At 45.7% G+C, this 11,502-nt stretch overlaps 1 long non-coding RNA gene across 3 annotated transcripts; it reads left to right on the forward strand.

The window, feature by feature from the left end:
• Window positions 1-285: 285 nt before the first annotated feature.
• On the forward strand, window positions 286-3,848 carry LOC123163087 (uncharacterized). Of its 3 annotated transcripts, XR_006481703.1 has the most exons (4): window positions 286-779; window positions 888-2,504; window positions 2,601-2,755; window positions 3,372-3,848. It is a non-coding gene; the product is annotated as an uncharacterized lncRNA (long non-coding RNA). The 3 variants fall into 3 exon arrangements; XR_006481702.1 differs by having other exon boundaries at window positions 888-2,755; XR_006481704.1 differs by having other exon boundaries at window positions 286-774; window positions 888-2,755.
• Window positions 3,849-11,502: the final 7,654 nt, after the last annotated feature.

An 11,502-nucleotide genomic window follows, 5' to 3' on the forward strand; every position in this document is an offset into this window, starting at 1 on the left:
CACAGAAGTTTATCAGTAGCGCGGTTTAAAAATGGGCGCTACTGCTAATTAGTAGTAGCGAGGGGTATAAAAACCGCGCTACTACTAAGTTGATAGTAGTAGCGAGGGGTATAAACCCGCGCTGCTACTAAATGGTCTCCAACAATGCCCCCGGGATAGGTCATAGTAGTAGCAAGGGGTATAAAACAGGCGCTACTACTAAGTAGTAGCGCAGGTAAGACCCCATGCTACTACTACGCGTGTCCACCCCGGCCCGATCCCTTCCCACCAACCGTCCCACACCACCCCCCGTCTGTCTCAGAAAAAAACCGCGCAGCCCGATCCAGATCCCCAACCTCCTCTCCTCTCCCAACGCACTCGCCGTCGGCCTCCCTTCCACCTTCTCTCCTCCGTCCGCCCGCCGTCCCCACCAAGCACCACCCGTCCGCCACTGCCACCACCTTCCTCTCCCTCTCCACCTGCGCGTGCCGCCTCCCCCAGCGCCCCGCCCCCCTCGTCGTCTCCTCTGGCGGACGGGGTTGGCCCCGCGGCGACGACGCGGGGCGATGTGTACCTGGGGCGGCAGCTCGTGGCCGCGGCCGCGGCGGGCGCCCGCGCGCGCGCTAGAGGAGACCAAGCAGCGGCAGAGCAGGGAGCTCGCCTCTCCCTGGAAGCAGCCATGGAGCGCCTCTGCAGCTCTCCCGAAACCCTTGACGCCGTTTTCCGCGACCAAGCAGCGCCAGAGGAGGGAGCGAGCACCGCTGTAGCTCTCCCGAAACCCTAGCCGCAGGTCAGGTCAGGTCAGGCCCCCTCCCCTCCCCTCCCCTCCCCTTGCGTTGTTCCTCTTCCTCCCTCTGCTTTCCTTCCTCCCCACATCTGATCTGATCTGATTCCTTGGATTTGTGCAGGCCGGCTTCGATCTAGTCACCCTGGCCAAGAAGACGCCCTCCGGCGTCGCCTGCTGCTACGGCTGCGGCACCCCGCTGCACACCGGCGAGGAGGGGTCCCCCGGCCACGTCGAGCCGGCCACCTACGACCTGGTAAGCAGGCACATCCACGGGCTCAGCTCGCTGCCATTTTTAGTGTGTTCATCGGCTGTACTGAGAAAAATGAGATAGAATGTTGGGATTGAATCACATAAAAGATATCCTTGTACAATGATGACAGCACAACGGGAGTCATCCAACCTTTTAACACTGAATATAGGGTCAGTTGATGCCAAAGTGATTAAACAGTTAGAATACAGCTGCATTGTAGTGAAAAACACACTAATTTGATTTGCATTACACAACCTTAATATTTTAATTCAGAAGTAAAAGTCAGTTTCAATTACAGGAAGTATCACACAAGGACGTGCATCATTGTCCACGACACCATACATCTGAAAATAAGCAATAGGTCAGTAAAAGAATACAAGGCCGCAGTCTAGTCAATTACAGACAAAACAAGAAGCAAATCTAATTTTAACGCTGTTGGATAGATGGATACGATAATCCCTTTGCCAATATATGCTTCCAATGGATAGATGGATACGATACTACTAATCAAAAAGAGAATGAGAGAGCACATTGGTTTGATATGACAAAATCAGTCCTGGATATGGTCATGGAACTATGTTTTGACTATAGCAGGGAAATTAGTAGGCACTCCTATTTGTACGGGGCATAGAGTTTAAGTATTTTTTTACAAAAAAATATCATGGACACTAAAGCAAGTATTGAAGATGCTTTTCTGAAATTCATCTACATAAACTTCAGACCTGTAGATGGGAGTTAACTCTCTTCCTATTTTTCCGCATGTAGATTAATGTAGTTTAACCAAATTAGTTAGGGATGATAGCCCATTCATGAGCAATATTGCGAGATGTTGGTTGCCTTTTAGAGAAAATCTGGATCGTGGGGTGACTCTGGCTGTAAACTGAACTTTTGGTTCAGTTAAAAACCAAACTGTCAAATCTGGACAGAACTGAAGCTCTGATCTGCTCTGTCACAACTGAAGCAAAATACAGTACTGTAGTTAGTGAAAACATCTCAGTCAAGTGTGTTTGCTGTGCTGCTAGATTGAAAGAACTTAAGCCGCACTGTAGAGTAGATAGTTCCTGCTACTATCTTGAGCTTCAAGCTGATTCTTAAGCGAATTAGTTAGTTGAAACATCCTCGTGCCGATCTGTTCACAACTGAAATGAATTACAGTTAGTTAGTTAGCTAGAACGTCTCAGTCAACTGCGTCTGTTGTGCTGGTAAAAGAACCTAATTTGCAGGATACATCCTGCAGATTGGAACAAGTATGTGTTTGTTGTGCATCTGGTGTGCCAATTAACCTTCTTACTTCATTCTAGTTGTCGCAGAGGCGTACGATTCGCTAGATCTGAACGGGAACATCACCATAAAATGGGATATTATGTCGTGGACTCCTGATGGTTATGTTGTGAGTCTATGAATTAGGCCAGCATTGGTTTTTACTGAGGTTTTGATGACCTCAACAAGTAAGTAGCATGGCTAGTGATCGGCTACATACAAACTCAGGTACAAGCAGTATATATACATATAGTGGACTACTGGACTCAAGTGCAGTGATCAGCAGATTGTGGATAATAATCTGGTCACCCTTTGGTGCACCAGGCCGAGAGCTTCGCGGAGGTGGACCCGCTGGAGCCGGCACTTCACGGTTTTGAGATCTTTGCTTTCCCATGCAACCAGTTTGGTGGGCAGGAACTTGGCATTGATAAGGAAATTTTTTAAATTGCTTGCATGCCGAGTATCTGATTTCTGACAAGGTAAATGTGTGCCTGATACTTCCTCCTTTTTTGGTGTCTCTGTTTCAAGCTGAAAGAAATGATTTCTTTAGTGTAAAATGTACACTATGACTGCTTCCATAACAGTTAACTATATTTAACTGAGGAAAACCGATCCAGCATGTCTTATCTATTCATTGCTACTTTGTATGTGCCTTATGATATGTCCTCGTATATGTCTGGACTGAAATATGAGTGTCTTGGTCCTTCTTATATTATTTTTTTATGATCTCAGTCAGCCTCTTTCGCACCCATTGTGTTGAGGACCAATGCCAGTATGTTGATTTTGATGTCATTTGATTTGTGAGTAAATAGAAGTTAACCTGATTGTGTGGTTGCATGATTTGCCTGATTCTGTGTTTCTTTTGGGCTTTATGTTTTTCTATGCACTTTTCAAATCTATATGCGTTCTTATATAACTATTCTCTGCACTTTTCACTACTAGAAAATAGCTTATAGCTTCAATTGTGCATTACGGCTTAAATAAGAATCTCTGGAAAAAAATGTTGCACACTGGCATCTACATGTATCGCATTTTTTTTCGTGCCATTCTTCTGAAGAATCTGAAGTTTCTGAACCTTTGTTTGTAATGCTGCAGGGTTCTGGTAGCGACGATGACGGTCGTCGAGAGGTTCATGGACTGGACGGTGTCGTGGCAGCCGATGTACAGAGAAGCGAAGCTGCTGCTCATTCTCTACCTCCGTCCGCTGGTGGCGAGGCACAAGGACGACATCGACCGGTCCAGTTGGAGCTGAGGGCCAGAACGAGGGACGTGACCACGTCACAACTCAAGGCAGCGGCTGCCGTCAGTCAGGTGTGGCTCTTTGAGGCTATCCAATGTGTTTCGTCGCAGCTGCAGGCCGCGAGATCTGGCCGGGCACACGCAGGCGCCGCACATTGACGACTGGTCCAATTTTCGGATCGGGCCATAACAACTTATGTAGGTAGTTGCTTATGTAACTGTGCGATATAATGGAATTTACATGAGTTGCTGCTACAAGAAGAAACGTAGTTGCTTATGTAACTGTGCGATAGAATGAAATTATACATGAGTTGCTGCTACAATGAGGAACTGGAGAAGACACGTCAACTGTGTGATAGAATGAATTTGGTTGATTTTATTTTTTTTAATTCCTAATAAGTTAGTAGTGGTGTGGGGATAAAATGGCGCGCTACTAGTATTTACGATACTAGTAGCGTTGAGATTATAGACACGCTACTACTATTTCATTAGTAGTAGCGCGGTTCATAATAGCTAGCGCGGATTGAACCCTCGCTGCTACTAACAAAGTAGTAGCGCGGGTTCGACCCACGCTACTACTAACTTTTAGCTGTAGCGCGATACTAGTAGCTCGTGTACCCGCGCTACTAGTAGCCATTTTACCCGTGCTGCTAGTAGCCTTTTCCCTAGTAGTGCCACTAAGGCCCATCAAGGCCCACTAGTTCCCCGGGGGGGTTCCTGTAATCCTTCGGCACTCCGGTTTTATACGAAACTTCTTCGGAACACTTTTGGTGTCCGAATATAGTCATCCAATATATCGATCTTTATGTCTCGACCATTTTGAAACTCCTCGTTATGTCCATGATCACATCCGGGACTCCGAACAATCTTCGGTACATCATATCACATAAACTCATAATACCAATCGTCATCGAACGTTAAGCGTGCGGACCTTACGGGTTCGAGAACTATGTAGACATGACCAAGACACGTCTCCGGTCAATAACCAATAGCGGAACCTAGATGTTCATATTGGTTCCTACATATTCTACGAAGATCTTTATCGGTCAAACCGCATAACAATATATGTTGTTCCCTTTGTTATCGGTATGTTACTTGCCCGAGATTTGATTGTCAGTATCTCAATACCTAGTTCAATCTCGTTACTGGTAAGTCTCTTTACTCGTTCTATTATACTTCATCCCGCAACTAACTCATTAATCACAATGCTTGCAAGGCTTATAGTGATGAGTATTACCGAGATGACCCATAGATACCTCTCCGAAACACGGAGTGACAAATCCTAATCTCGATCTATGCCAACCCAACAAACACCTTCGGAGAACCCTGTTAGAGCACCTTTATAATCACTCATTTATGTTGTGACGTTTGGTAGCACACAAAGTGTTCCTCCGGTATTCGGAAGTTGCATAATCTCATAGTCTGAGGGACTTGTATAAGTCATGAAGAAAGCAGTAGCAATGAAAATGACACGATCATAATGCTAAGCTAACGGATGGGTCATGTCCATCACATCATTCTCCTAATGATGTGATCCCGTTCATCAAATGGCAACAAATGTCTATGGTTAGGAAATATAACCATATTTGATTAACGAGCTAGTCAAGTAGAGGCATACTAGGGACTATATGTTTTGTCTATGTATTCACACATGTACTAAGTTTCCAGTTAATACAATTCTAGCATGAATAATAAACATTTATCATGAATTAAGGAAATAAACAATAACTTTATTGTTGCCTCTAGGGCATATTTCCTTCACGAACATAGCCGTCCAATATATCAATCTTTATATCTCGACCATTTTGAGACTCCTCGTCATGTCTGTGATCACATCTGGGACTCCGAACAATCTTTGGTATCATATCACATAAACTCATAATACCAATCGTCATCAATGTTAAGCGTGCAGACCCTACGGGTTCGAGAACTATGTAGACATGATCAAGACACGTCTCCGGTCAATAACCAATAGCGGAACCTGGATGTTCATATTGGTTCCTACATATTCTACGAAGATCTTTATCTGTCAAACAGCGTAACAACATACGTTGTTCCCTTTGTCATTGGTATGTTACTTGCACGAGATTCGATCGTCGGTATCTCAATACCTAGTTCAATCTCGTTACCGGAAAGTCTCTTTACTCGTTCCGTAATACTTCATCCTTCAACTAACTCATTAGTCACAATGCTTGCAAGGCTTATAGTGATGAGTATTACCGAGAGGGCCCAGAGATACCTCTCCGAAACATAGAGTGACGAATCCTAATCTCGACCTATGCCAACCCAACAAATACCTTCGGAGACACCTGTAGAGCACCTTTATAATCACCCATTTACATTGTGATGTTTGGTAGCGCACAAAGTGTTCCTCCGGCATTCAAGAGTTGCATAATCTCAAAGGCTGAGGAACTTGTATAAGTCATGAAGAAAGCAGTCGCAATGAAACTGACACGATCATAATGCTAAGCTAACGGATGGGTCATGTCCATCACATCATTCTCCTAATGACGTTATCCCTTTGATCAAATGACAACACATGTCTATGGTTAGGAAACATAACCATCTTTGATTAACGAGCTAGTCAAGTAGAGGCATACTAGGGACTATATGTTTTGTCTATGTATTCACACATGTACTAAGTTTCCGGTTAATACAATTCTAGAATGAATAATAAAAATTTATCATGAATTAAGGAAATAAATAATAACTTTATTATTGCTTCTAGGGCATATTTCATTCATCCCGAGTCAACGAAAAGGGTGGATGGCACGCCCACCCCCTAGGGCGTGCCCCTACCTTGTCGCTAACTCGTGGACCCCCGTGACGTGAAACCCGCACCAAAAATTCCTATAAATCCAGAAACCCCCTGAAAGAAACCTAGATCGAGAGGTCTGCTGCCGTAAGACTCTATAGCCACGAAAAACCAATCCAGAGCTTGTTCCGGTGCCCTGCCGGTGGGGAAAACCATCACCGGTGGCCATATTCATCATCCCGGTGCTCCCCATGACGAGGAGGGAGTAGTTCACCCTCGGGGCTGAGGGTATGTACCAGTAGCTATGTGTTTGATCTCTCTCTCTCTCTCTCTCTCTCTCTCTCTCTCGTTCTTGATTTGGCACGATCTTGATGTACCGCGAGCTTTGCTACTATAGTTGGATCATATGGTGTTTCTCCCTCTATCTCCTTGTGATGAATTGAGTCTTTTCCTTTCAGGTTTTGTTATGTCGGATTGAATCTTTTGATGTGAGAGCACCTGATGTATGTCTTGCGATGGGATATCCGTGGTCACAATGGGATGTTCTGTTTATCCACTTGATGTATGTTTTGGTTATCAACATGCGGATTCTTGTGGTGACATTGGGGTAATCTATTCATAGGGGTTGGTACGCGTTTTCATATCCTTTCTCCGATAGAAATCTTGGGGTACTCGTGAAGTTCTTTGTGTTGGATTGAATATTATGAATCTGAAGTTGTTTGATGCATATCGTATAATTGACCCACGGATACTTGTGGTGACATTATAGTATCTAGGTGACAATGGGGTTGATTGATTTGTATCATATGGTGTTATTTTACTACAAACTCTAGGGCTGTTTGTGACACTTATAGGAATAGCTCAATAGATTGATCGGAAAGAAGTACTTTGAGGTGGTTTCATACCCTACAAGCAATTTCATCTTATGTTCTCAGCGATAAGAACTTTGTAGTGACTTTCGTCACACGTTGAGGGATTGTCATATGACCTAATTATGTTATCATTGTTGAGAGAACTTACACTAGTAAAAGTATGAACCCTAGGCCTTGTTTCCAAGCATTGCAATACCATTTTCACTCACTTTTGTTACTTGCTAGCTTTCTGATCTTATATTTTCAGATTACAAAAACCTACATCTACCATCCATATTGCACTTGTATCACCATCTCTTTGCCGAACTAGTGCACCAGTAATATTTACAATTGTATTGGGTGTGTTGGGGACAAAAGAGACTCTTTGTTATTTAGTTGCAGGGTTGTTTGAGAGAGATCATCTTCATCCTACACCTCCCATGGATTGATAAACCTTAGGTCATCCACTTCAGGGAAATTTTCTACTGTCCTACAAAACTCTGCGCTTGGAGGCCCAACACGAGTCTACAAGAAGAAGGTTGCGTAGTAGACATCAAGACGCCGCCAGGCTGCCCGTCTTCAAACTCGCCGTCACTGTTGCCTCCCCCCGCCATCGCCGCCGCCTTGCCTCGCCTGGCCACCACCTCGCCGTCGCCTTCGCCTTCGCGGTCGCCTCGCCTCTCCATCGCCATCACCACGACCTCACCAGCCCCTCTCCTCCCTCGACCTCGCCGTCTCCGTCTCCGTTGCTGTCGCCTCGCCTTGCCGTCGTTGTCACCCCGCCTTGCCGTCGCCTCGTCCTTGCCCGCTGTGAGCAACTCCTCCCTCTCCCCCATCTCCTCCGGTGCAAACACACACACACACACACACACACATTTACAAAATTATCATGTATTTGCAAAAGTTTGTCATGCATTTTGATGTTAATATTTTATTTGGAAAATGTTAATATCTTAAAAATATTGATCAAAAACATGTTAATATCTTATTTGGAAAATGTTAATATCCTAATGTTGTATTTGCACAAGTTTTTCATGTATTTTAATGTTAACTAGCGGGGTGACCCATGCATTTGCGCGGCTAGATTTTATATCTATTGCTATATATGTGTCTTTTACATAACTACTTGATTTCATTTTTGCATTAAATTTTGATACACATATGTTCCTATTTTGTACTTTGTGTTGGTGTCAAAGATCTGGACGCGTGACATGAAAGACCATACTTTTACCTCATTCCTTCACAATTTGTTTACTCTTCACTTGCCACATTTTAATTATATTTTCATTTTAATACTATATTGTACATGATCCACATGCTTGGATGTCTTTTCATCTTACTATAATTCTCTATGTTGTTTAGTATAAGTCAAGATAATTATTGGTGAATCGTGTAGAGAGTGGTAAAATCTTCTGTCTTGCCATATTGCAGTTATGTTTTCTATTTTTAATCTATCATACATGATCCACATGCTTCGATGTCTTCTCATTTTACTCTAGTTATCTATGTTTTCCATTCAGCATAACTTGATATTTTTTTACTGTTCCCACGATATTGCTTTCTCAGCCACTATTTCCCCTACCAGCCAAATATTATATGATTTAATTTTTCTATGAAAGTAGCAATGGTATATCACAAAATATAAAAGAAAACTAATACAAATATTTATATTAAGTGCACTATTGTTGGCAAATTCTTAATATACTAAACCTGGCTAGGTTTGATTTACCCTGTTTTTTTAACTTTTTCTTATCATTAAAAATCGGACCAATCAGAATGCGACACACTATTTACTGGGGGATATAACCGGGTGCACTTCTTGGTGCCTTCAGCAATTTGTTCCTTGATTTGTTTTTCTTGGTCAAACTCTTGGGTTGTGCGGCATGGGGTGGTGGTTTCCAATTTTGTCTCCGGCAGAGTGCATGCACTGGTTTGGCGTGGTTTCCCACGATGAATTGGCTGCGTGTGCATGCATGGAAGTAGGATGTGTAGGCCGTTAGCGGCTGATGCCTTGCATGTCGTGTTTGGTTTTTCTTTCCTATAAGAGTCACCGCCGCTTAGATCCAATAATCCTACATCTACGTAAGGCCTACGAAGACTAACGTAAACTGCCTAACTAATTAACTTCGGCCCCCCCTGATTTTCAGGTGGGTGGGGCCCCTTCCTCCCCCTTCTCCAATACTAATTAGCCATGTTGCACTTTACGTAAAACACGTAACATTATTTACGTAAGTGTAGCATTGCTCGCTTAGATCATATGCGTAGGTTCTAGTGGATGCTGATATTTTAGTTGTTTGCGATTACGTGGACGGATCGATTTTTTCTGCACGGCGACATACACATCCCGCTTCGCCACCGGCCGTGCCTCGCGCGCCATAGGCCACCTCCAGGCCCGGGTCTGGCTGATCGGCCCTCCATCGTGGCCTTCTTCGATGCCGCCAATCAGCTGATGCCTCTGTGGCCCTATGGTGGATGTCAATGCAGGGACAGCGGTCGGCGCGGCAGATTCTGAACCGACTGGCGGTGTGTGTCGCCGTGCAGGGGTAGGAGCAGGCCAGAGCTTCGCGCTGAGCAAGGCTACGAACATCTTCGAGGACCGCTGCGAACGCAATCCTGTCGCCACGTTCATGCTATTTACGGAGTTTGGAATTTGGACACGCAGCGGCATCAACAACAGTCCCAGGCAGCTTCGGAGGCACCACGCGCTTGACGCAGGCGAAGATTCCCATGGCTGGACAGGCTAACGATGCGTCGGTGCGGTTGCAGCTTGCGTCCAAGCAAGAGCACGCACTGGAGTCCAGACTGTCCAGTGCTCCCGCGGAGCACGCCTTCGCCAAATGCCTGGGCTCCTCTCGCTCCGCCTACAGGTGAACTAAACGGCGACTGTATCCTCCTCTCTGCGTTGCCTTCGTGTGTGTGGCCTGATGCATCCTGGTGCTGCTTTGTGTGTCTGCGCAGCTTGGCGTGATGCTGCTACTGCATGTGTGCTGTATAGGCTTGCTTGATGCGTGCGGGCAGAGCAGCTCGCCGGCACCGTGCTCTACTACGGAGAAACCACGTCGGCGTGGCGCATCTGCAGAACCGTTAGGACAAAGAGGCGCTGATGTTCTGTACTTCTGCTTGGCGGTGGCTGTCCATGCAACACCCCTTCCTTCTTTCTCCCAACGAGGATGGCAGTGCCGTGTTCATGCGGCCCACGGCCTTCCATGGTGAGCAGCACCGGTTGCCCTCGAGCCCGGTCTGCTAGACGTCTTGTCGCCGACAGCCGACTACGCCGAGGATCGCCGTGAGCTCTTTTTTTTTTTTGGATAAGAAGGCAGACCGCAGTCTACCTTATATATTCCAAAACCAGACGAAAGTCTGAGAGTTGTCATGTTACAAAGGAGCAAAGCAAGCTAGCTAGCTGCATTGGAAGGGAGGAGGAAGGAGATACATTAGAGTTTAGCTAGCTTAGAAAGCGTTTGAAAGAAGCTCTGCATTACACTGGAGGAAAGCTCTCAGGGAAAAATCGTTCAAGCGGGCGCACCAAAGGCGTAACATCTCGGCTATAGCTGCCCCAAGAACTTCCGTTGGTGTGGTCTTATTGTCAAAAACACGAGCGTTGCGCACCAGCCATAGTTGAGCAGCACATGCAGCAATCAAGACCGCCCAGTGGCTGCTAACTTCCATCATTGTGAACACAAAATCTTTCAGGGAAGTAGAGGAACAGGCCAGTCGGAGCAGTCCAAGCTTCTGCCATAGGCAATGAGCCGGTGCACATCGCAATATGATGTGATCAACGGTTTCCTCCGCCGGGCACAGGTCACAAAAGGGATGCTGAATGTTGTTCCATTGCTTACGCAACATTGTCGTTCTGACGTTCAGGCGCCCTCTATGAGCTAGCCAGAGAAAAACCTTCCATCGATTGGGGATCGCTTTATTCCAGATTATGTCTGCTGGCGCCCAACGGACCCCTCTGAAAGTAAGCAAGGCATAGTAGCTGCTAGCCAATGCAGGTTTTCCAGTGTAGATGTGCATACCGGAGTCAGAGTGGCCTGTAGAGGGGGTGGATATGGAGGCAAGCAACTCACGCATAGTTTGAAATTCCAAGGCAGCAGTTCGGGAGAGGTTTGGATGAAGCTACAGCTGCCATTGATCAAGGTATTGCGAGGACACCGAGCAATGTTTATCCTTGGCAAAAGAGAAGAGCGTGGGGAAGAGCTGGTGGAGGCGGCCGGCACAACACCATTTATCCTGCCAAAAAGCCGTGAGCTTCCCATCACCAACCCTGCAGATAGAAGATTGCTGCACCATCGGAATATACTTGGCTATAGCTCTCCATAAGTGTGTGTCAGTGGCCTTAGGTTTGTCAGGCAAGCTCTTGCGCAAATATCTCTGCTGG

The sequence above is a fragment of the Triticum aestivum genome, chromosome 7B (genome assembly GCF_018294505.1).
Source record: "Triticum aestivum cultivar Chinese Spring chromosome 7B, IWGSC CS RefSeq v2.1, whole genome shotgun sequence".
In the NCBI taxonomy this organism is placed as follows: Eukaryota; Viridiplantae; Streptophyta; class Magnoliopsida; order Poales; family Poaceae; genus Triticum; species Triticum aestivum.